The 24,439-nt window shown below is 52.4% G+C and overlaps 1 protein-coding gene across 14 annotated transcripts in view; it reads left to right on the top strand.

Moving 5' to 3' along the window:
- The window catches only part of IQSEC1 (IQ motif and Sec7 domain ArfGEF 1), a 376,147-nt gene that overhangs the window by 270,530 nt on the left and 81,178 nt on the right, over nt 1-24,439 (top strand). The window contains exon 1 of one of the 14 annotated variants that reach the window (XM_072720196.1): nt 12,262-12,531. The exons of 10 other annotated variants lie outside the window; for them this stretch is intronic. The gene's annotated coding sequence lies outside the window, so the exon portion shown is untranslated. Of the gene's footprint in view, nt 1-12,261; nt 12,532-12,947; nt 12,987-24,439 lie in introns of those variants that run through there. 3 more of the 14 variants (XM_072720202.1, XM_072720194.1, XM_072720200.1) reach the window with 3 other exon arrangements.

Genomic DNA, 24,439 nt, shown 5'->3' with positions numbered 1-24,439 from the left:
GACTCCCCACTGAGCTCTGATCCCAGGACCCTGAGCTCATGACCTGAGCCAAAACCAAGAGTCAGGTGTTCAACCGACTGAGCCACCCAGGTGCCCCAAGACCCAGCTTCCTATGTATCAGCTGTGCAGCCCTGGGCAGTCACTTCACTTCTCTGGGCCTCAGTTGCCTTATCTAGAAAATGGCTTACTAATCACCACCTCAGGGATCTCTGAGAAGATTAATAGAACGCCCAGCCCCCAGGATGGGATTTTCTGATGTGTCTCCTTCCCACTGGGCAGTCAGACATCTTTCCTCCCCCATGGCTCCTTTTCCTGCCCTGGGAGTGTACCAAGTGAGTTATTCTATGAATAAATCATTCTGCTAGTGTCTACTGAGCACCTACTATCTGCCAAGTACTGCTGAAAGCGGTGAGGAAGTCAAACAAAGATCCCCTCCCCCTGGAGCTACCTGGGGCAGAGAGACAGGAAATAAGCAAACAACTGAAGAAGATACTTGCAGACATGGCAGTGGAGAAGATAAATGGGTTGGTGTGGGGGAGAAAGACTTGGTGGAGGCCACTTCAGTTGGATGGTCAGGTACCAGAGGGCATTAGAGGAGGAGGGCACCAGAGGACGAGGAGGCGGCCAATAGAGATGGGGGATGGGCCTGCTGATAGAAGGAGATGCAGAGGGGACAGCCACCAGGGAATCCAGACTCAAAGGAGAGAGGGGCTGGGCCTTTGAGCACCCCCTCCCAGGGAAGGGGGTCTCGGTGGGCCTGTGTGAGAGCCTGCGGGTTGCTGTTGGGGAATATTCCATATCACTCGTTAAGCGTTTGCTGGAGGCAGGGCCAGCTGAGACCCACCTGTGAATGATGATGGGGGGATGAGGATGGGGGAGGGAGGACGTGTCCAGCAGCCTGGTGGTCACACGCCACCTCTCCCGCTTGGCCTTGGAGCCTCAGACGGAGGGTGCAGGTGGTGATGGTAGTGAGGATCCACAGGGACAGGCAGCTGGGTTCAGCCCCAAGCTTCAGAACCTCTAAGAAGCATATAAGTAACCATATTTCACCTTCAAGTACAGACACAACCCCAGCCCAGACTTCTCTGTGCCCAAGACAGGCCATTGCCCCCTCGCTGCAGCCCTGGCCTCTCTGGAGAGACAGAAACACAGATAAGCACATCAGCTGTTGTTCAAGGAGCATGGGCGTGCACTGGGCACCGTCGGGCTCTTTCCACAGATCTTGTCGTCATCTGGTGTGTTGTGTTGTCACGGCGGGCTTTTCAGCGCTAGGAGGGTCTATGGGACGTGAATGAGAGGTGGTATGGGAAGACTTTGTAGCTGGACTCTATGATGACTTTGCATAGGAAACATGGACTTCTTTCTGTCAAAAAAAAAAGAAAAATCTAGTGCTGAAATCCTAAAGATGTCTGTCCCTAAAACATCCTGCCCTGGTTTGGGTGCTGTCGAAGCTAGCTCGTTCGTGGGTATAAAAAGCAGGTGGTGGCCGTGGCACACTGAAGCCCCCCGGCTGAAGGGGAGACACACCCACGAACCCAAAGAGGGGGTCTGTTTTTCTGCAGCACTCGTAACAGCCCCACTTCATGGAGGGAGAAACTGATAGTGAGGTCAAGTCCCTTGGCTGAGTTCATTCAGTCGTGTCACGGGTGGGGATCTGAACCCAGGCTGGCAGGACCCAGAGCTCGCAAGAGTTCCACAACATGCATTCCCGTTCTGTCCACCTCAGCAGTGAGAGCAGAGGTGCTCATGGAGGGATCAGCACCTTCCTGGCCCACCGGAAAGGGCTGGATGTGTACAGAAGTGTGGTGTCCCTGCTCTCTCCCATGGCTTCTCAGCGGTGGCAGCATAGAAAGCCAGAGCTAAAAGGCCTCTAAGAAACCAGCAAGCCATTGTCCCAGGGGCCAGGGGATTCTGTGAGCTCGGCCGGGCTGGGGGTGTCAAGGTAGATCCCATGGCAAGCTTAACACACCAGGAGGGACACCTGGGTGGCTCAGTCGGTTAAGCATCTGCCTTTGGCTCAGGTCATGATCCCGGGAGTCCTGGGATGGAGCCACACATCGTGCTCCCTGCTCAGTGGGGAGCCTGCTTTTCCCTCCCTCTGCCACTCCACCTGCTTGTGCTCTTGCTCTCTCTTTGTCAAATAAATAAAATCTTTAAAAAACAAAAGCAAAACACACTGGAGGCTCCTGACCAAGGGTGATGGGGTAAGTGGTAGTGCCCCAGAAACAGGGAGAGATGTCTGGTCTCAGCCCCAAACTTTAGTCAAGAACTACATACCAGGGGCAGCCTAGGTGGCTCAGCGGTTTAGCGCCGCCTACAGCCCAGGGTGTGATCCTGGAGACCCGGGATCAAGTCCCACATCAGGCTCCCTGCATGGAGCCTGCTTCTCCCTCTGCCTGTGTCTCTGCCTCTCTCTCTCTCTCTGTTTCTCTCTCTCTCTCTCTCTCTGTATGTGTCTCTCATTAATAAATAAATAAAATATTTAAAAAAGAAGAAGAAGAAGAAGAACTATATAGCAGGCCAGATTTCATCTGCTTGCAGATACTCCAGATAAGCAGGCCATAGTGAGCACCTTGAGACTGCAACACGGCATCCTGACACACCCTGCTGGGTGACACAGGAGTACAAAGAAAGGAGCCATGTGACCTGAGCAGGCTTCTCAGCAGCAACCATAAGGACATGCCATTCTGAATGCTGAATGTGTGTCGAGCCCTACTCTGTACTCATTTAATTCTTGCAGCAGCCCTTGTTTTGCAGATGGGGAAACTGAGGCAAGCCAAATCACTTGTCCACATTCCTTGCTGGCTGGAATGTGGGCTGCATCAGAACTGGGACCCAGAATTGAGCTTTCCTTTGGGAATTGGAGAGTTGACCAGTGTAGTGGGTCAGATAAGTGGAGAGGTGTTCACATGCTTCCCATGCTGGCATCTGTTGTCCTCCCCGGGGGGCAGCTGGTCCCCAGCTGGTGCCCCCACTACTCCATCATCCAGAGGGTGGATATGGCTGCTGGGCCAGTTATGGGAGAAGAGCCCCATCTAGTGCCTCTGGACAATATGTCTACTAAAGGTGCAGTCCTTTGCTGACAGTTCTTGGACCCCTGTCCCCCACCCCCCATCCTCATTGCATGAAGATATGTGATCCCTGTTTTGTGGCAGCTTCCTGCCGGCTTCCCCTTGAGTTGGGAGTTGGAGGAGTGTCTGTGGGATGTCTGTTGCCCTCAGGGTGGGGAGCCAGATAGCAGGGAAGACCAAGAAGCTGGATCTGGGAGAGGACAGGGCCTGGCAAGGGTGACTTTGGCCAAGTGTCTTCATAAATGCGCCAGGAGTGAGATGTGGCTGATCTAGATAGAAACCTTCTGCACCTGGGCTCATGCAGTCTTGCCTGTGACTAGCTGGAGCCTGCCTGACCCGCAGTGCAAACCTCGAGGCATCTCCCCAAGGTTGCCCCCCTCCGGCCCCACTCGTCTGAGTCCCCTGGGGGCCTCAGAGATTGCTCTTGGACCCTTGGGCCCCCTGCCCAGGGTCCAGGGAGTGCTGCGGGGCCATGGTTCTGCTCTTGGGGCCATGGGCTGGCCCTGAGCGGACACCCCCAGACAGTCTCACTGATGAGTGTAGTGCACCTGTTTCACTTAGCTGTGTAACAGAGCACTCAAAATGTAGTGACTTACAACAGCAAAGATTTCTTACATGCATGAGGGTGTGGGTTGGGAAATCTGGGTGGCTCAGCTGGTGTCCCAGGGCTCACTCCTTTGCTGCACTCAGCTAGAGGGCCCGCTGGGCCTGGAGGGCCCAAGGTGGCCCCACTCACATGTCTGCAGTTTGTGCTGGGGGGCCTCAGTTCCCCACTACATGGCCCCTGACCCGAGTGGGCAGCCAGTTTCTGCACATGGGGTCCCATCTGCTCCCTCCATGTGGCCCTCCAGGGGGCAACTAGCCTTCCCTCCACTGAGGTCCAAGGGCAGTGTTCCCCGAAGACGACTACGGAGCTGCAGGCCTCTTAGGGCACAGCCTTGGAACCGGCCCAACCTTCGCTTCTGCCACGTTCAATTATACAAAGAAATCACATGGCCAAGGGGAAGGGAAATAAACTCTGCTCTGGGTGGGGATGGAGGGGACAAGCCCCATGGGAGAGGGGCCTGGGCCATATTTTGTAATCAGAGTGTATGTATCATTAGGCTTTTGCTGGGTTCTTCTCTCCCAAACGTTAGGGTGAGCAAAGCAAATTCTAAAGTCGTTGTATACAAAGCCCCAAACCGGCCTGGAGAAATCACCCTTGACCTGTTGGTTGCTCATAACCTAGTTTGTATACCTGGCTTATACACCCCGCCCCACAGGGAGCTCTGTGCCCACCGGAACTGTGTGGTTCCCGAGCCAGACCAGGCGAGAGAACCCAGGCTTGCCCCGGCATGCCAGCCTTTGTGGTGAGCAGGGGCCCCCAGAGCCCTGCAGGGCGTGCAGGGGGTCCAAACCACTGCTTGCCTTTGGTGGCGCCATCCCCTGTTACTCTTAAGCCCGTAGAGCTGCACTGCCCCAGACGGGACCCACTAGCCATGTGGAGCTATTTTAAATTTTTAACGAGTTAAATAACATTTTTAAGAACTCAGTCCCCCATCCACCCTAGCCATGTTCCACGTGCTCAGTGGCCACACAGCCAGCAGGTGGAGAGCCAGGAGTCAGCCGGCCTGAGTGCGGCTCTGCCCCCTTTGCTTAGCTGTCCTCCTCCCTGTCCACCTCTGTGGTCACGCAGGCCCTGTGCTGGCTGCTTGGGACCCCAAAGGATTTGACCATATCCCAGTTGCCGCTCTTGATGGGGGCTCCTAGTCAGCTGGGGGCGGGAGGACTGCTAACACAGGGTGCCAGGGTGTGAGCAGGCCGGCCCAGCTGAGCATCCCTGTGGCCCCTGGCTCTGGCCCACCTTGTCCTCAGGACAGTCAGGACCCAACGTGTGCTGAGCGGGAAGCCCTGGGGCCACTCCCTCTGGCACAAGCCCCTTGCTCCCACCCTGTCCTCCTCACCATGAAGTAAGGGGGGGCTCCAGGTACACTCCCCAGGCTTTTCCAGTAAAAGCAGGATGCCTTTACATCACCAAAATGCCTGAGAAACCTCCCATCCCCATGGTTAGTATCCATGGCTGAAAAATTACAATAAGCCACCGAGAACCCATTTCAGATGAATTTGAAGTCTATGAATTTTATTCGCAACAGCTTCTATTTTGGCTGAAAGATGTTAATGTGTGAAACAGTATTTGTTTGGTCTACCAGCAGTCTTGAGTGTGCATATGGGATGTAAGATCCCCTAAAATAATTCAGGGGCTCTCGGCTTGGGAATCCCCGAAACTTCCAAGATCAGAAGGGGGGGCACCGTATGGTATCGGCATGGCCAGCACTTTGGCTAGCACCATGCTGGTTTTTGTGGTGTAGGGGAGTAATTTTCTCCCTCGACACCTCGTGTCCCCATTCCTAGTCCCCTCCACACTCACAGCCTGCAGCTACCCTCTCTACCAGCCGTTCTTCAGGTTCTGTTCCGAGCTCTACCGATCTGAGGTTAACCCAGCATTTTTTCCTGGTCCCTTTGGACTGTGGGCCCCAGTGTCCAAAAGCTGTGACCATATTTTCTATGGGGACAGAATTTGACTTCCTTATAATCCAGGGGAACAGAAATGATTCAGACACTAATCCCTGCCTTCCAGACTGGGGCAGAGCTGAGGGGTTTCCACACCCCCTTCCTCCTCCTATGGGACCCTCCCCTGATGCTAGCTGAACATCAGGGCCACAAGGGCAGGGACATTTGTGTGCGTCTGGCTCCCAGCTGATCCCTGGCAAACAGTAAGCACTCAGTTATTTGTCGGGTGAGTGAATTAATGAATTAATGCAATCTGAGGGGCATGTGGGCATGTGTCCCAACCCTGCCCTCTGGCTTCTTGCTGTCTTTTTTTGTGGGGTGGTGGGGCGGGGAAGGGGGGGGTGTTCCAGAGACATGTGATGAGCAAGGGCCCACCCCTGATGGGAGTTGTGTTCGCAACTAAATTGGTGCTTTTTCTCCCTTTAGCGTCCATGGATTTATTCTCAGGGGTCTTCAGGTTCCATGGAATAATTTTTTTTATGTGTGTGTTCTTTATAATTTCAATTTTCAGGAAGACTCACAAGAATAATACCAAAAAATAAAATAAAATAAACATTCTCCCCTGTACCCTTCACCCAAACTCATTATTACTAACATTTCACCAAATTTTGCTCTTTCACAATATTTTCCCCCCAGAACTATTTGAGAGGTCACTGCAGACACGCAACATGATGACTTTTACTCCTGAATAATACTTCAGCGTCTGTTTCCTAAGAACAAGAACATTCTGTTACGTAAACATGGTTCAGTAACTCAATTCAAGAAGTACAACATTGACACAATACTGGGATCTAATATACAACTTATAGTCACCTGTACCAGTTATCTCAGGAATGTCCTTTGTGTGAAGTATTCTCCTAATCCAGATCTTACATTGCATTTGGTCACCACTCATTCTTTAAAGCTTTATAAAGATGTAATTGACATGCCACAAAAGTCCCTTGTTTTCAGCATACAGTTTTGTGATTATTGGAGATATTTACAGAGTTGGTATAAACGTCACAATTTTATTCTAAATTATTTCCATCACCCTGAAAAGAAGCCTCATCCCTAGTTTCCATCAAGGCTTTGTCCTGCTTCTGACAACCACAAATCGACCTCTTATCTCTGTAGATAAGCCTTTCTGACATTTCATTATAAATGGAATCATCCAATATTCATCCTCTTGTGTCTGGCTTCTTTCACGTTGGCATAATGTTTTCCAGGTTCATCCATGTTGTGGAATATAGCAGTACTTCATCCCTTTTTATGGCTGAATAATAGTCCATTGTATGGATAGACCCAGTTGATGGACATTTGGGCTGTTACCATTCTGGGGGCTATTATGAATAATTCTACTATGAATATTTGCATACAAGTTTTTTTATGTGGACATATGTTTTCATTTCTCTTGGGTAGATATCTAGGAGTAGAATGGAGAGGTCATAGGGTAACCCTGCATTTAACTTAAGAAACACCCAGCTGTTTCCCCAAAGTGACGGCACCATTTTACATTCCCACCAGCAGTGTCAGAGGATTCTGATTTCTCTGCATCCTCACCAACACTCGTTATTGTCTGTCCTTTTGATGATATGCCATCTGAGTGGGTGTGAGGTGCTATCTCACTATGGTTTTGATTTGCATTTCTCTGATGGCTAGTGATGTTCAGCATCTTTTCATGTGCTCATTGGCCATTCCTGTATCTTCTTTGGTGAAGTACCTAATTCAAACCTTTTGCCTATTTTTTTTTTTTTAGTTTGTTATTATTGAGTCACAATTCTTTTTTATATTCTAAATACAAGTCTTTGTGGGGTGTTTTGCTTTGTTTTGTTTTTTGGTTATATGATTTGCAAATATTTTCTCCCAGTCTATGGTTTAATTTTTTGCTTTCTTGATGAGGTCTTTTGAAATGTAACAGTTTTTAATTTTGATAAAGTCCAATCTATTAAGTTTTTCTTGTATGCTTATGTGTTTGGTATCTAAGAAAAAAATCTAAGATATGTTTATTTTTATTTTAAAGATTTTATTTATTTATTCATGAGAGGCACAGAAAGAGAGAGAGAGAGAAAGAGGCAGAGACACAGGCAGAGGGAGAAGCAGGCTCCATCCATGCAGGGAGCCTGATATGGGACTCGGTCCCAGGACTCCAGGATCACACCCTGGGCCGAAGGCAGGTGCTAAACCGCTGAGCCACCCAGGGATCCCCAAATCTAAGATATTTTTATATCTAAGAAATCATTTCATATCTAATAAATTAGACCTTGCCTAACCCTAGGTCACAGTGATTTACTCCTATGCTTTCTTTTAAGAGCTTTATAGTTTTAACTCTTACCTGTAGATCGTTGATCATTTTGAGTTAGCTTTTGTGTATGATAGGAAGAGTCCAAATGCAATGCATCCTTTGCACGTAGATAAACAACTGTCCCAGTGCTATTTGTTGAAGAGACTGTTCCAGTAAGTTCTCCTCATATCTTTGTAAAAAAATCATTTGACCATGATACAATTTTTTTAAATGTCACTTATATGAAGATGACAGCTTCTTTCCATTTTAACAAAAGTATGTTCCCAACCATCTGGATGACTTTTTCTCTGAACTAACTAGATACATCAATTGTTTTTGTTTTTTTGTTTTTTTTACTGATTCATAATTTTTTTCATATTTATTTGTAATAACTCTTTATATATTGAGGAACCAAGGGAATACTATGTGCAAATAATGTCGTGAAATAGCACAGTGTGCTCAAAAGACATTAAGTATAGCTTGGCTCTGGGAGAAGCCACTGAAGATGGAGTGAGGCAGGAAGGCAGAAAGAAACCAGTTCTGATGCTAACCTGGGAAGCTTATGTAACCGAACCAAAGTGAGCTCGTTCCTTGGTGAGTCAGAAACTGCGCCAGGTTGAGTTGTCTCACAAAGAAAACTTTTCATTTGCAGCAAATAAGGAGATCACAGGAAATGGTTTCCAAAGCCCTGACTTTCTGAGAGAGGGTGAATGGGTTCCTTCAGTGTTAGGATGACTATTTAGATAGGGAAGCCCTGTTATCCTGTGTAAAGGCAGGCATAAGGTGGTGCATGTGCCTTAAGGAAACAAGCCTCTATTTATGTTGTGTGTTATGTAAATGAGGCTGGAGCTCCTCCTTGGGCAGAGATTTTAGTATTATAATGAGGTGAAGGTAATGGTATGTCATACCAGAGGCCACTCCTCAGTCCATCTGTGTGGGTGTGAGTTGGGGTTTTAGCTCAAAAGGTTTGAGTTGTCTGAGCCATGGATGTCTTATGAGGACAGTCGCCATCACCTAAGGAGTGGTTTTGGGTTTCGTTTGCCTGAGTTAAGAGGTAAACCGAAAAGAAGAGCTTAAGGGAAAATGTAAGACAAAGGTTAGTGGGTATAAGCACGGGAGTAAAAAATGTTAGGTCTTGGGGTCTAGCTGGTGACACTTGACTTTATTCTACAGGTCACTGGGAGCCATAGAAGAGTTTCAAGCAAGGGAGGGATGTAATTAAATCTGTATCATTGAAAACTGCTTTAAAGAAGAGATATAATGGGGACGCCTGGGTGGCTCAGTGGTTGAGCATCTGCGGGGTCCGGGATCAAGTCCCACATTGGGCTCCCTGTGAGGAGCCTGACTCTCCCTCTGCCTAAGTCTCTGCCTCTCTGTGTGTGTGTATCTCATAAATAAATAAATAAATAAATAAATAAATAAATAAATAAATAAAATAAGAGAGAGAGAGAGAGACATAATGGATGGAGGGAAGGGTTACAAGGGTAAATTGAGGTCAGAGAGTGCAAACCCTTGAATGTCCAGCTGAAGAATGTCAGGTTGGCTTGGTGGGCATTAGGGAGCCACAAAACATTCTGGGTGATGACCAGGGGTGAACCAGAAAGGAGGGGGTATGGAGAGCTGCCTATGAAGGTGAAAGGAGCAGTACTGAAGCCAGGGCTGATCTCTGGGTAGGGCAAGAGGTTCAGTTTCCCAGCCCACAGCTTTGCCCCACGACATCTCAACCCCACATGGGTGCCCGGTGCTGTGTCATCTGTCCCCGCTCCCCAGAGTTGACCTCTAACCCAGACAGATGGGATGTTGCCAGGGGTAACCTAGAGAAGAAATATGAACCAAGAGTTTCCGGGCAGGGCACTGTGAATGGGAGAAGGAAGAAAGAACAGCATATTGGCATGCCAGGAGGGGTCTTAGAAGTCACGCAAGCTGCCATCCCCAGGGTAACTGACCCTTGGCCTCTGCTGCCATAGGTCCAAGGGTGGGGAGCCCCCTACCTCCCCAAGCAGCCATTCCATAGCTGGTTGGCTTCCCTGGGGAGAAGGTCCTGGGGCTGGCATGGCATCAGTGCTGTAAGGAGCCTTGGAACTCTTATCTCGCACTTCCAATCCACTAGATAGAGAGGACCTTGAGGCTTAGAGGGACACCATCCTGCTCCAAGGTCACGTCGGGAGTTATCCCTAGCTTGTGTCAGAGCAGGCCCCAGAAACTCCCTGCCCAGCCTCACAAACGATTGTTTTTTTCAACCTACTTTTCAAAAACCAGTAGTACATGCATATAGTGAAAAAGAAAAAAAACCACACACATTTAAACAGAACATTTCAGTGAAAAGCCTGTCTCCTTTCCACCCTGGCCCCAATTCTCCATGCCATTCCTCAAGGCACCGCTGTTCCAGTTTCTTAAGCATCTTTGTCAGAGAGAATACATGCATGTGCCAGCAGGTATAGAAGACTCCTGTCTTTTTTATGTGGAAGGTAACACACCATACCCTGAACCACATCTTGCGTTTCCCACTTAGCAGGATTACCTCTGAGGGTGATCATTATCAATGCATCCCAGGACACAGTCCCAGCTTACATGTCTTCATGCCATTTCTTCATCCCCTGCTGTTGGACATCAGAGGTGCTTCTCTGTTTGCTTACGCAGACTACTACTAGCTATCCTTGTATTTTTATACTCCCAGGCTGCTTAGCTTTGCCAGATCACCCTTCAAAAAAGTGGCACCTACCTTGCACCTCACCAGACAGTGTTTGTGAGTGTGTGCATATCCCCCCACCTTCAACAACAAACGTATTACCAAATTTGTTCATTTTGGCCAACTTGATAGGTCACAAAAAATGATGAGCTTGTTATATTCTGATTTGTATTTCTTTAATATGTATTTAATTACAAGTGAGATTGAATATCTTTTCATAAACTGCTTGTTCATATCCTTTGCTCTTTTTTTTTTTTTTCTAATTGGTTAGTCATCTTTTCCTATCGATTTGAAAGAGCTCTTTCTGCATGAGGAAAATTAATGTTCATCTCATTTTCTTCAATTAACTTCAGGCATATGGGCTGTAGATAATTGTTTAAGTTTACCATTTGCCTTTTTTAACTTTGTGGTATTTTTTATTCTATTCAGAAGCTTTAATTTTTACATAGTTAAATTTATCAATATTTCTTCCTTCATTTCTGGAAATAAGAATATTTATACAGTGCACTTTACACAACCTTTTTATGCAATATCGTGGTTGATCCACACAGCAGCCTTTGAAGGGAGGCAGAGTGGGGGTTTTTTATCATTAGTTTTCACTTTATAGATGAATTCAAGTGAGGCTCAGAGAGGTGATGAGACTTGCCCTGGCTGAACTGTTTCAGGAACACTTGATGTTCTCAGTTCCCTCACCTGCCTTCCAGTCAGCCAGATAACTCACTCTTGGCACTGATGACAAAAGGAGGTGGCTTTTCCAGTAGAACATTTTCAGTTATCAAAACTACAAGCATCTTTTCTTCTTTTAAAAATATTTTTGAAAAAAAAATTTTTGAAATCATAAAATTAATTCATAGTTCTAAAAAAAAACAACCTCCAACATACAGAAGAATGTAATGGGAGGTTCAGGGAGGGGACTCGTGCTTTGCCCCAAAAGACCACCCTCCTGGGGTGAACACTGGTTTGCTGTGAGGGCGAGGAAAAGCCACCAGGAGCTGGACTGTTCCTTATTCCTCTGTCACCAGTGCCTCGTATACTCTCAGAATGTCCTAGGTGCTCAATAAATGCTGCAAGACTGAGGTGGTCAGGTCCCCCATTTCGACTGCAGCTTCCTAGGCCTGTGTTCAAAGCACAGTTCAGACGCTTAACAGTTGTGGGAGCCTGGAAAGGTGACTTACCCTCTCTGTGCTACAGTGACCTTGTCTGTGAACTTGGGATAGTAGCTTCTGCCACAAGTAAATGAAATAAGTCTCAGAGTGCTGAACAAGATGCCCAGCTCTCGGCTCTGCTCTGTGCCTTCCTGGATCTACTGTCTGCTATTGCCACCGGGCCCCAATATCCAGGGCCATGGGATATCAGAGCTGAAAATCAGGCTCTTTCCCTCCCAGAAGCCCAGAGAGGGGCAGTGCCTTGCCCAAGGGCACAACAGCCCGTGGGTGGCGGGGCGGCCTGAGACTCGCGTCTCCTGACTCATTACATCACTAGGCCGGCTCCTCTCGCCGGACCGCTGCGGACGCGTCCCTCCCGCCTACTGTCTCGTCCCTTTCGGCCACCAGGGGGCGCTTCCTAGAACGCGGCCCGGACCGCGGACCGCCTTGCTCCCAACTGGCGGGGGCTCCCTGCTGCCTAGGACGGAAGACGCTCGTTGTCGCTGTTGTTGTGTTTGTTTTGTTTTGCTTTGATTGGGTGCTCCAGGTTCCCAGGACCCGCCTTCTGTCCCCTGCACCCTGGGCGATGCGCGCGCGGAGCCTTGCCCCGGTCCTGCCTCTCCTGTGGATGCCGCTTCTCCCCCACGGACTGGGCCCCTCCCGGGCTGTGCCGCCCCATTCTCTGTGGCAGTCGCCACACCACTGAGGCCCGTCCCAGCATCCGGTCGGTGCTGAGTCCATGTTTGCAGCGGGATGAGGCGCTGCGCGGCCGCAGGCCACGAGCCTCCTCCCAGCCCGGAGGGGCGCGGCGCCTCGGTGGGTGTGAGCAGCCCCCGCCCGTGCAGCTCCGGCCCGGCCGCCCCTCCGGGGCTCGGCTCGCCCCTGCGGCCCGGGAGGCTTGCGGGGGGCGGCCTTGCCTGCGGGGCTGCGGCTGTCCGTGGGAGGGGGCAGGCCCGGGCTGGCGTGTGCAGGGGTCGGGGCACGTCGGCGGCTGCAGAGCCCCCCCCCGCCCGCGCGCACACCTTTCAGAGGGGGAAACTGAGGCCGGGCGCCGAGAGGCCGCAGCCCGCAGCCAAGGTCACGGCGCGCGGCGGCGGCGCGGGTGGAGGGCGGGCAGCGCTCGGGCTCGGCTCGGGCTCGGCTCGGGCTCCGGCTGCCGCGCCCCCGCCCCCGCCCCCCCCGCCCCGCCGGCCCGACGCGCTGGGGCCGCGCCCGCGCTCCGCTCCCGCCGCGGGGACGGCGCGCTCGGCGGCTGCAGGCGGACCCGCGAGGTAGGAGGCGGGGGCGGGGGGGGGGCGGGGGCGCGGGGGTCCCTCCGCCCGGGGCTGGGGCCGCGGCTCTGCGGCTCTGCGGCTCTGCGGCTCTGCGGCTCTGCGGGCCGGCGGCCGCCGCGGGACCCGGGGAGGGAGGGGGTTCCCGGGCCGCCGGGCGCCGGGGTTACGCGGGCGCTGCGCCCCGCAGGCCTCCGAGCCGGGCCCTGCGGTCGGCTCCCGGGCGCGGGCGGGAGGACGCGGGAGACTCGGCCCCCGCGGCTCTGCGGAGCGTCCCCCGACACGGTGCGCAGCCGACCGCGCGGTCCTGGGGGAGGGGCGCTCGGGGCGCTCAGCGCGCTCCATTTCCGCGTCTATGCAGTTGGCTGTCGCCCGGGGGCAGGGGGACTGAATCCAGGCCCCGAGGGTCGCGGGGCGAAGCGCGCCTCCCCCGCCAGCCCCCTGCGGCGCTCCCCCTTCCCTCCCCGCCGCTCCCTGCCCTGCCTCCGGGCGGATAATCCGGCCGCCGGGTCCAGGGGCCGGAGCCTGAGCCTGCAGGGCGGGAGGTTGAGGCATCCCAGGAATTCGCCGGGAGCACATAGACGCGTCCAGCGAGGGAGTGAGGAGTTGGGGCTGGACTGGGTCCAGATCCAGCCCTGCCCCTGATCCCCTGTGTGACCTTGGGCAACCCCTCCTCCTGCCACCACGTGGGCAAGAGGCTGGTCTCTATTCCAGGGGCCGCTGGGGTCAGACCCCAGGGGCCAGCAGTCTGTGTAGGCGGCAGAGCTGGAGGGCTGCGACAGCCTGGGCACTCTTTGGACCCAGTCCCAAATAGGACAGGAGGCAGCGGGGATCTGAGAACACATGGGGTCGTTTCAGGTGTCAGGACACCCTGCCCCACCTGCCAGCCTGAGATGGGTCCCTGCTGGGCCAGGGGGCTCCGGATGTGGGACCCCCTGCCCTGTCCCGAGGGGCTGCTCTTGGGCACTATAGGGGCAGGGACACTTGGCATAGGGGAGTCAAGGCTGTCCCCCCACCCCCACCCCAGTGATGGGGAAACCCCCCTCCCATGTTTCTGCCAGGCAGTTGCCACTTTAAATTGGCAACCTCCCAACTGTCACAGCTGATCTGTTCCTGGAGCAAAGGGAGCAGAAAGACAGTGGGTGTCCCCTCCCCTGGGCCTGTCCACGAGATTAGGCTCATGGGGACAGCAGTCTGCTCTGCTTGGTCAGCTTTGTACATTCCACTCTGAGCATGCTCTATAATTGGGGCGAGGGGGCGGGGAGAGGAGCCCTGTTCTGCTCTAGGAGCCGGGGGTCTGCTTGTGCACTTGGACAAGCCACTCTGGTCAGTCCCCAGCAGACAACACACATGCTGGCCTGTGCAGCTCCCTCAGAGCAACGCTGAACTAGGTGACACAGGAATGTACCTCTGGTCCTCTCCTCTGCTGCCAGATTATGCCTGGCTCCTCCCTTGGGCTGATGAGGTGGCCGAGCTCCTGAACCCACGTATGGCCAGAGCCCAGCAATTGTGTTTGAAAGGAGAGAAGAGAAACAGCCTCACCCCCTTCCTGTCCCCCTTTCCCATACCCCCAGGCAGAAAAGATGAGCTAAGAGGTGCCCCTGTGCCACAATGCCCACAGTCCAGCCACTGAGCATCAGAGCTGGAAGGAGCATCCTAGGGCCAATCCTGTGTTAAAGCTGGAGAAACTGAGGCCAGAGAGAGGCAGAAACATGTTCAAGGTCACACAGCATCCCCCTGTCCCCAACTCTCCAGCAAACGAGCCATCCTTGGGGAGCTGCTGTCTAGGGAACACTCAGAGGACTCGGTGTTCCCGTAGAGATGCCTGCAGTGGAGGGACAAGGAAGGGGACTGGTGCCTTCCTCTGCAGGGACCTCTGGCTCCTGCAGTTTGCAAACATGAAGTAATCTTGGGTCTCATGACCAGAGTTGCCATCCTCTCTCAAGGCTGCCTAAAAGGGCCCCATGGCTGCCTGCCCTTCCAGCTGTCACTCTAACCAGCTGCCCTGCCCTGCCCACCTCATACCTGCTAGGCCCACAGCTGCGCCTTCCGCATTGTGAGGAGGGAAGTGCCAAGGCCAGGCTAGAACCTGGGACCCTTTGTGCCTCCAGCTTTCTTCCAAACCAGTGCTCGGAGGACTGGGGTAGGGGGGTGAGCTAGCCTAAAAGAGCCCAGCCAGCCACTTTTCTTAACCAGGGTATGGTCTTGGGCACCAGGGTATGGTCTCATCACTCCTGGCTGGTGTTTCAGAATCAGGAGATAAGGAATGGGGTTGTGTGTTCCTACAAGGAATGGTTTTTTGCGTACGAGAGGCTGAGCAAAGCCCCATCATCTTGGTGAGGTCCGTGTGGACTGGGGTGTCCCGTACCCAGATCTGTTTGTTGCCGTGGTGAAGTATAACTCAAACCTGCTTTTGGGAGCAACATCTTCCCTAGAAACCTCTGTTCATACTTACTGTCTCATCGATGTCACCACTTTGGCAAAGCCTACCCTGAGTCCTGTGTCCTCCCCTCAGGGGTACTGTTGTTACCCTGAGCAGAACAACTGCCCATAGAGGCGTAGGTGAGACACCAGCCTTCAGGAATCCCCTCCTGCTCTCCGGGCCATTTAGTAGGGCTACCCCAGCACGTGCCAGCTTGAGAAGGCAGGGTGCAGGCAGCCAAGTTCTCAGTGACTCTTCGAAGAACTATGTGTAGATGGCCTTCTGATCCAGCATGATTGCAATTCAAACCCAGCGAACATTCTGTAAGCATCTGCTCCTTGCCAGACCCTGTCACGGTGCCTCTCACATATATTATCCCATCTCATCTGCAAAACCACAGACCCATCCACTAATGTGTATGAAGGTTCTGGAAGCATAATATTAAAACAATGATGTCACCCCCACAGGCCAGCAAGAATTATTTGGAATGCTGCACCCTCCCACCTACCACCTGTGACAATTGCTTCAGTTCCTTGGGACCCCTCAGGGCCTCACAGTTTGCCAGTTTTCATGCCCAGATGCTCCTAGGGAGGCATCCCTCTGGGAAGGGTTCTCAAGTAAGCAGAGTCCAGGCTGACCCACATAAATCCACGTGCCATATGTGGTGGGGATATAATGGCTTGGGCCTCACATGCTGCCTCTCTAGAAGGTAATCCTAGCCTGTGCTGTGTCCCATCCTGTTGGGATGACACAATCAAAACTGAATGCCCCAAGGCCAGAATGGTGGCTGAGGCATCTCATAGTCCGTAGTGGGGGGCTAATATAAGGTTTTGTTGTGCTCAACTGAGCTCGATCCAAACAAGAAACCAGCTGCCTTGGGAGGTGGTGAGTTCCCTTCACCGGAGGTAGGCAAATTGAGGCAGTAGAGAGGATTTGAATCAGTTGGTTTAGGCGCCCAAGAGCCAATGATTTTTTTTTTTTTTTAATTATTATCTGAGGGCTTGGTGAAAGCTATCAGGATGGTAATATAGGTTTGTAAAGTGCTGCATGCCAGGGTGTTTTAATAAAGCCAGTTACCTGAGGGTATTCTGGGAATGTTACATTATTCAGCTCATCCAGATGCAGAGCTAGGACCAGCTTTTGGACTTAGCGGGTGGGTGGGGGGCGGGGGTGGGCACTGAGGATTTGGTATGAGGTGGAGCAATATGGAAATTTTTTTTTTTTTTTTTGCAATATGGAAATTGAATGTCTTATGGCAAGTCCATCCATGGGCAACGCAGGGTCACTGTTGGTCACACTACCTTGGGAAGTTTGAGGGCAGAGATCTGGACTCCCTGTTACTTTGAGCAAGTCCCTTCCCCTTCCTGGGCCAAAGGAGTTTGGAAGAGACCAGAATACACTTTGGAAGTTGTAACTGGCACCTGAAAGGGGTAGGGGTGGGAGTGGGGGGCAGGAGGGGCTGAAGCATGCAGATCCTGATACGGGGATCCTTTGGGTGGACTGGCTGAGGACCGGCCTGCCTCCAGGGCTGGGTTCAAACACCAGCTCTCAACTTCCCAGCTTCATGACCTGGGACATGCCACTAGACCTCCCTGAGCCTTAGCTTCCTACTCCTGAAGATGGGGGTGACAGTAGTGCCAGCCACCTAAGACAGTATGAAAGTGATTCTGAGAAAATGTCAATGTCATATGGTTATTTTTCATTTTCTCCTTTGGGGGATATCACAGGAGCCACTAAGTATTTCTAGGGTCTCCAAGTCCAAATAGAATTGTCAGCCCCATTCATTTATTCATTCAGCAAATATTTATGGAGCATGTACTGTGATACCACAGGAGCAAAACAGACAAAAAAGCCCTTCCCTCTGGGAGCTTTTGTTCTAGTGTCCTGAGACCCGCAATGAATAAGTAAGCAAATAAAGAAAATTTCAGAGAGTGCTAAGTGCCAAACAGAATGAGTCTGCCCCTATTGGTGTTAAAGGTGATTGGCAATGGGAAAATTCTTTCAGTAGGAAGAGGAGAGAACTGTAGTTTGAGACCTAGATTCCAGTCCTGACCCCAACTTGCTGTGCAGCCTTGGACAAGTTCTTTTCTGTCTCTGATCCTCCGCACTTATCTCCAAAATGAGAAGGTAGGATGAGTCCTTTCAGCTCAGATGTCCCATGTGGCTGCAGTGGCCATTGTGTCGAGGTGTGGCAGGTTGTGGCAGGTAGCTCTGCAGTCACAGCTATCCCCAACCCATACCACATAACTGTGCCTATTTAAATGTGAAATGTAATCTGTCACACAGGAAAGTGAAAAGACATACATGCGGCAGCCTGGAGAAAAATCAGAGAAACATACACGTGCCTACCACCTGGGTCAAGAGACTGAGCATTGCCAGAAGCACCCTCCTCCTGACCCCGCTTTCTGCTCATCCCCAACCGTTACGCCTCGAAGATTCTCACCATTCTGACATTTGTGATAATAATGCTCCTGTTCTTGCTCTTACCACCTAGCTGAACGACTCTTTACAGGGTTATTCTATTTTCCTTATCTCCGAGCTGTCTGTAAATAGACTCAGGCTGTAGGTATTTATTAGGGTCTGGCTTCTTTAGCTTGAAGTCACGGCCGTGGGGGCTCATCAGCCATAAGTAGCCGCGGTGAGTCTTTATTGCTGCTGTGGAGTACTCCCTCATAGAACTGGGGCTGCAGCTTATATGTCCAGTCCACTGTGATGGACACGTGGGTGACTTTTAGTTTGGGTCTGTCGTCCTTGAACCTGTGTCCTACTGCACATGGCATTCACTTCTCTAGCACATTACCTCTAACTGGGGCATAAAGGAGGCTGTGTGGTCATTTCCTCCTGCTCTGCTCCCTTCTCCCTGGCACCTTGTATGATCAGTCTTTGCCATTGTCGCTCACCAGGCCGGCGTGGAATGGTTTCTCGCGGTGGTGTTAATTTGCAGTTCCCTGATTGCCAGTGAGGTTGGGCCATTTTTGTCTGTGTATTGGCCATTTGGACCTCTTCTTCGGTGAAGTGCCTGGTCCAGTCTTTTGTCCATCTTGGGCTCTCTTTTTATTTTCCTCTTGATCTGGGGGGATTCTTTAGGCATTTGAGACTTGAATCTTTGATCATTTGTATACATTATAAATATCTTGCCTTTTTTACTTTTTCTGGGGTCTTGGGGTGAACATCTTCATTTCAGAGTTTTTAATTTAAGCGGTCACATTTTTCTTTTGCTTTATTTTTTTTTAAGGTTTTATTTATTTGAGAGAGAGCACCAGTGGGGGGAGGGGCAGAGGGAGCCGCAGACTCCCCCTGCTGAGCAGGGGGCCCAACACAGGGCTGGATCCCAGGACCTTGGGATCATGACCTGAGCCAAAGGCAGACGCTTGCCTGACTGAGCCACCTAGGCGCTCCTATCTTTCGTTTTATTATCAATGTTTTGTGTTTTAAGAAATCCTTTCGTCCTCTGTCGTCATGAATATTCTTCTGTATGTTTTACATCAGATCAGATCTTTAATCTACCTGAAGTTGGATCATATATAGTGTGAAATGAGGGTCCCATTCTGAGTGTGTGAGTGCATGCCCATACCCAGCACCGTTTGGTGACAGGCGTGCCCCCCCACCTCCTGCGTACCCATATCTTTCTCGGGAAGGTGGAAGGCTGGGAGGGAGGAGCCCTGGACTGGAAGAGCCAGCAGGAGTGTGGCGATCCGGGACAGCCCCCCAGGGCAAGGTGGCTGGGCCGGCAGCCCTCCCCCACCAGAGCAGTAGCCACTCCTGCCAAACAGGTCTGTGGGGCTGTAAGTGTCACGTGTCCCACTGGCGCTGACTAGGGCTCTGGCGGATTAAGCAGGGGCTGAGGGCTTATGACCCACGCTGGCCACTGCACAGGCCAGGGAGGGACTGAGGGAGCTCACCTACGTGGGCCGCAGAGGAGGCCCCAGAGGCCAGCGAGGCTGCGCTGTCTGCGGCAGGAGGCCCCCACCCAGGGCGCTGGACCAAGGTAAGGGAGGGCCAAGGTGATCCTGGCCATGTCTTCCCTGCACAGCTCTGGCTTCCTCCATCTAGGAAATAAACATCCCCTCCTAAGCCCTGTGGATCTGGGTCTGTTTGAGGCAGCCAGAGGTAGAAGGTGGAGGACCTGCCAAATCTCAGGCCACCCCACAGACCCACTCTGGCCCACACACGCTCAGGCACCCTGCCCACCTGTCTCCCAAGGGACTCTGCAGCCTCTTCAGTGTCCAGGGTGCACCCACTAGATGGGAGGGGTCGCTGCCAACCTCCAGTTGACCCTCTGGACCCCACTGCCTTTCCCTGGGCGGTGGCCAGAACCTGGCCTGGCAGGACACAGCCTTATTGCTCGTGGAGTTACCAGGGCAGGGAAGGAGGGAGGAAGTGGGTACAGAACCAGCACCTTCTCTGCACCACACACCTCCCCTTGGATATGCTTTCCTCCTCCCAAGCAAAACACAGAAGACTCACCCATTTAATAGATGAGGAAAGTGAGGCCCAGAGAGGGGCTGTGGTTCATTAGGGGCTGGGGCTGAGAGTGGCCCTGCCCATATCTCAGCAGCCTCCCTCTGTGACCCTGGAAGTCACAGGCCCTGCTCCTGCCACCGCCACCCATGGACTCCCCTAGGATGCCTGACCAGGTGCATTCCCTCTGGAGCAGTGTCTCTGCTCCCCGGGGCTCTCTGAGAACTGTTGGTCCCTGGGAGGAAGTGGAGGCCAGGAGCAAGAACCAGCCCAAGCTAGTGGCTAGGACTTGGGCAGTATCTCCTACTTTGTGTAGTGGGGGTGACAGTGATAGGGCCTGCCTCTTCAGGTCACTCTGAGGCCAAAATGGAACCGTGTTCCAATGGGCCATAAATGTGGCCCAGCTCCCAGCAAACACAGGTCATCTCAGCTTTTGTTTTATTTTACCGGGAAGGTCAATATCCAAGCTCCCTCTGTCCTCTGAAATTCTGAGCTCCTGGATGTTTCCTTTCTTCTGGGGCCTTTTATTTTTGGTTCATTTCTATGGGTTTAATATTTGCTTAGGAAAACAGACATCTGGAAAAACGTTCAATGTTGTAAGAATATACAATGAAAACTACATATGCCCCCACAGCCCCCCCCCCATTCAGAGCAAACATGAAGAGCATTTGGGGGTATCTGGTCAGAAACATTCAGGAGATGGATATGTGTGTGTATATTTATTCACTGCACCGTATTTCATTTCACCGTATTTTAAAGAAAACGTCCGGTAGCTTGCTCTGCCCCCATCTTGTGACTTCCCTCTGGGCCTTTAAATCCACCCACTCGGCTAGAGAGCCTGACTGCCTCCTCCCTCTGGAAGGCACACATATTTGTGGACGCTGGCACCAGATTTTCCTCGTCAGCAGGACTCGAGGGAGGCTGTAGCCTGGCACAGGGCAAACAGGGGGATTGTTGAGTTGCAAAGAACGGTCCCTTGTGCCCAGTGAAGGCCCAAGTTGGAGACCAGTTCCCCCTCCTCCCCACTCCAGCAGAGCTGGGTCTGGAGCAAGGGTGGAGCCTGGGGACCTGGCGTGGGCCCAGCCGGACTGCCAGCTGGCTATTGGGTGACCTTGAGCCAGCCCTGACCTCCTCAGGGCTCCTGACTCAGTACAGAAAGCCCAGGATGTGCCGCAGCCTCTCCGAGAGGACTGGGGTCCATCTCCTCGAAGACCCAAGCAAGCCACATGTCACTCATCCCACCTGGGCTAACGCTCCTGATGCACTACCTTCCCATTAAGCTTTGATAGTACTCCATGAGGCAGCTTGAGTCCGTGCTAAATTTTGCTGATGTTTTCTCTGTGGGCCTTGTGATTTCTGGACCTGCCAGTGTCTTATCTCTGCCATGTAAATCTCCCAGAGGGCTTTTACTGGAGCTTTTTCCCTCTCCCAGGGTCTGAGAAAGGAAAGCAGCTGGTGGCTAACATGTGGCCACATGTCCTGCATGCATGACTATAAAGCCTTACCAGAAGACTCCCTGCCCTCTCGAAGGAAGGGCAGGATCCACTGCTAGTGTCAGGGGGGCAGACAGGGACTGAGGGTCATAGTCACCCAGTGGGGCGGAGCTCCAGGCACTTCTAGTGTACAGATGTTCAGGTTGTGCACGGGAAAGACCACTTGGCAAAGAAAGAATGCCGTCTTCCCAAGTGTGGGCCTAGGAGGCTGAGTCCACCAGAAGAGGGCGCCTTTTCCAGATTCTCACACACGAGCCCTGCATGCTGGTGGTAGAACCAGCCTTGAACATGCTCACTAGCAAAGGAGAGATGCCTAGGTGTGGGTTCTCCTCCCCTCTTGCGCAGACCCAGCCGCATGAAACCTCAGAGAGGGCTGGGCCATATGTCTGTGGCCTCAAGGGCCACAGAATGGCTTGACTCAAAACAGACCTGGGTTCACATGTCAGCTCTGGCTTTTCCTGGCTTTCTACTCCTGGTCAGGACATCTGTGCACAGACCCCCTACTTTATTGTCTACTAATATCCTCCACCCTGAGCTCAAGTATAAAACCCCCTTATATCTGTGTCTGGTCCCTTGAGAAATGAATGCTTTGTCTATGAAGGCATGTTAATTTTGGACAGGGACTCACGTGAACTAGACATAATTGATTCCATCCACAAATATTTCTCAAGCATCTAGTAGGTGCCAGGCACTGCACTGGAGCTGAAATAAGTGGTGAGTCCAGCAGGCGTGTTCCTTATCCTCACACAGCTGTCCAGCATAGGAAAGGGAAATGCTTCCATGAGCAACACCAACCAGGTGCTAGGAGGAATTTCCCAGGGGGGGGCCGGGAGAAGGCCAGGCAAGGCCTCCCCAAAGGAGCTGAGGCATGAAGGTGGAATCAAGTTAAGCAGGTGAAAAGAGAGACGTGTGCTGGACAGAGGGACTAGCATTTGCAAAGGCCCAGGGGCAGGAGGCAGAGTAGGGAGGGCAGAGGCCAAATCTGCAGGGCCTTGCGGGCATAGCAAGGAGTTTGGTACTTATTTCCTAAGCAGTGAAGAGCCAGGGTTTGAATCAGGGCAATGATTTGTTGTTAGATTGAAATGTCAGTGAAAATGGGTTTGAGTCTTGCTCTGCTTCCTAACCCAGCTGCCCTCCTTCTGTACAGCAAGGAGTGTTGGGGACAAGGGTGTCTTAGGTTGTTCAGGCAGGATGGAGGAGATTTGAATGAGGAAGCTTAGGTTGGAGTCCTGAAGCTGGCTCAAGCTGCCCCTCTCTATACCTGTCCCAGGGCAGGGGTACCTGGCCCCGGCGCTTTGTCCCCCGCCCTGGAAAGGCCAGGCTGCAGTGCTCCAGAAGGGCGACAGGTGGCGCCAGCCCTCCAGCGGTGGCAGGTGGACTAGCCCAGTCAGGACCAGCCTAGTGAGAGGTGGGGTTGAGGCCACTCTGGTCAGCCACACTTGTCCCCTGCTCCTCACCTGCACCGCACTCTGACACCCAGACTGCCAGTTTGGTGGCTGCAGCCCACAGCTGTCACCACCTCATCTTAGACAGCTGTGCCCTGAACTGTCTTTTTAAGCTGATCTTAATTTGCCACCAAACCCAGTCTGGGGGCCACTAGGTGAGCCCCTACTTTGCAGGGGAGTGCTGGGGTCCAGGTCTCTGCTCTGCAGCCTTGGCTAGTGAAATGCCAGTGATGAAGTGATAAAGTCCCAGCTTCACAAGGTGGGCAAGGGCGTCCACAAGTCATGTGTGTAAAGCACAGGACAAGTGCCCAACAGTTAGCGTAGCCAGGGCTGGACACCCAGGAGGCCTTCAGAGCCACTTACCCACCAACCGCCCTCCTCTCCCCCACCGCCATACCTTGCACTGGAGTTAAAGCACAAGAGGAGCCAATATGGGTTGAATGAAGAAGTGCCCTTTCCACCAGAGGCTGCATCCCAGAGTGGGGACCCTCATGTCCTGGGCCATCCATTGGTATAAAGTCCCAGCTCCCCGTGTTCTGACGCATGATCTTGCATCTTGTGCAAGTGCTTTGGTACTTCTGGGCCTCTGTACCCTTCTGTAAGATGTCAACTCTGCTCCCTATGGCTGGGAAGTTTGCCGAGACCCTGTGTGAGCCCCATGGAGCACCAGGAGCAGACTGGGGCACAGAATCGGTGCTCGGGGACATGACAGCTGCAGCTACTGCTAATGCACCTGACTGTCCCAACTGCAGAACCTCACGTAGTCACTAAGGGAAGCCAAGGGGCAGGAGCTGGAGCCTTCATCACAAGGTAGTATTATCCGGACTGTCCAGTATTGTCCCAGACTGTCAGGGACAAATGGGAAGCAAGCCTGAGGGCCCTCCTGAGGGTGAGAGGTAGGATCCACTAGGGATGCCTCCCAAGAAGGAATGCCTGGTCCTTACTTGGGTGCCCGCAGGCAGGGCGGAGCCCATGAGAAGCCCACGATTGGGGGGGGGGGGGGCAGCCGCCACAAGATGCAGCCCACTGTGGGAGGGAACAGGAGGGATCTTGGGAATAGAAATGGTCTCAAGGAAGACAACCGGGGGTGATGGGGGGGCCAAGCTCAGCACCCCCATTCCTGGCTTCCCGTCCCTATGCACGACGGAAATTACCCTTAACCAGGGTAATAATTACTGCGGACAGAGCTGACACATTGAACAAATTGTTGTGTGCTTATAATTACAAATTGCATTTCTAACACTCCAGGGGTTTCCAAACCTTGATATCTTTGCTATTAACACATAAATTATACTCATTTATGGAAATTGCGAGAGAGACCAAAATTGTCTGTGGGCTGTGTTGCATGAGCGATGCTCATTATGGATCCACTCCAGGAGTCTGGGGCAGCCCCATCTGGGTCTCAGGGTTTACCCTTATTTCATGGAGTCATGTTCCCTTGCCAGCCCAAGGCCCCCTTGGCTCAGAGGCTCCTGGGCTTTTCCTGCGTGACCTACTGGTTGGAATCCCCGCTCTGCCACTCTCGGAGTGGCCTCAAGGTGTACCATTTAACCTCTCTGTGTCATGGTTTTCTTGTGGGCTGCGTAACTCTCCACAGGATAGTGTGTGTCAAGCTGCAGGCACTGGTCCGGC

Source organism: Vulpes vulpes, chromosome 9 (assembly GCF_048418805.1).
Source record: "Vulpes vulpes isolate BD-2025 chromosome 9, VulVul3, whole genome shotgun sequence".
NCBI classification, from domain to species: Eukaryota; Metazoa; Chordata; class Mammalia; order Carnivora; family Canidae; genus Vulpes; species Vulpes vulpes.
The sequence above is the reverse complement of the archived record's forward strand: the minus strand, read 5'-3'. Positions and strand labels throughout refer to the sequence as shown.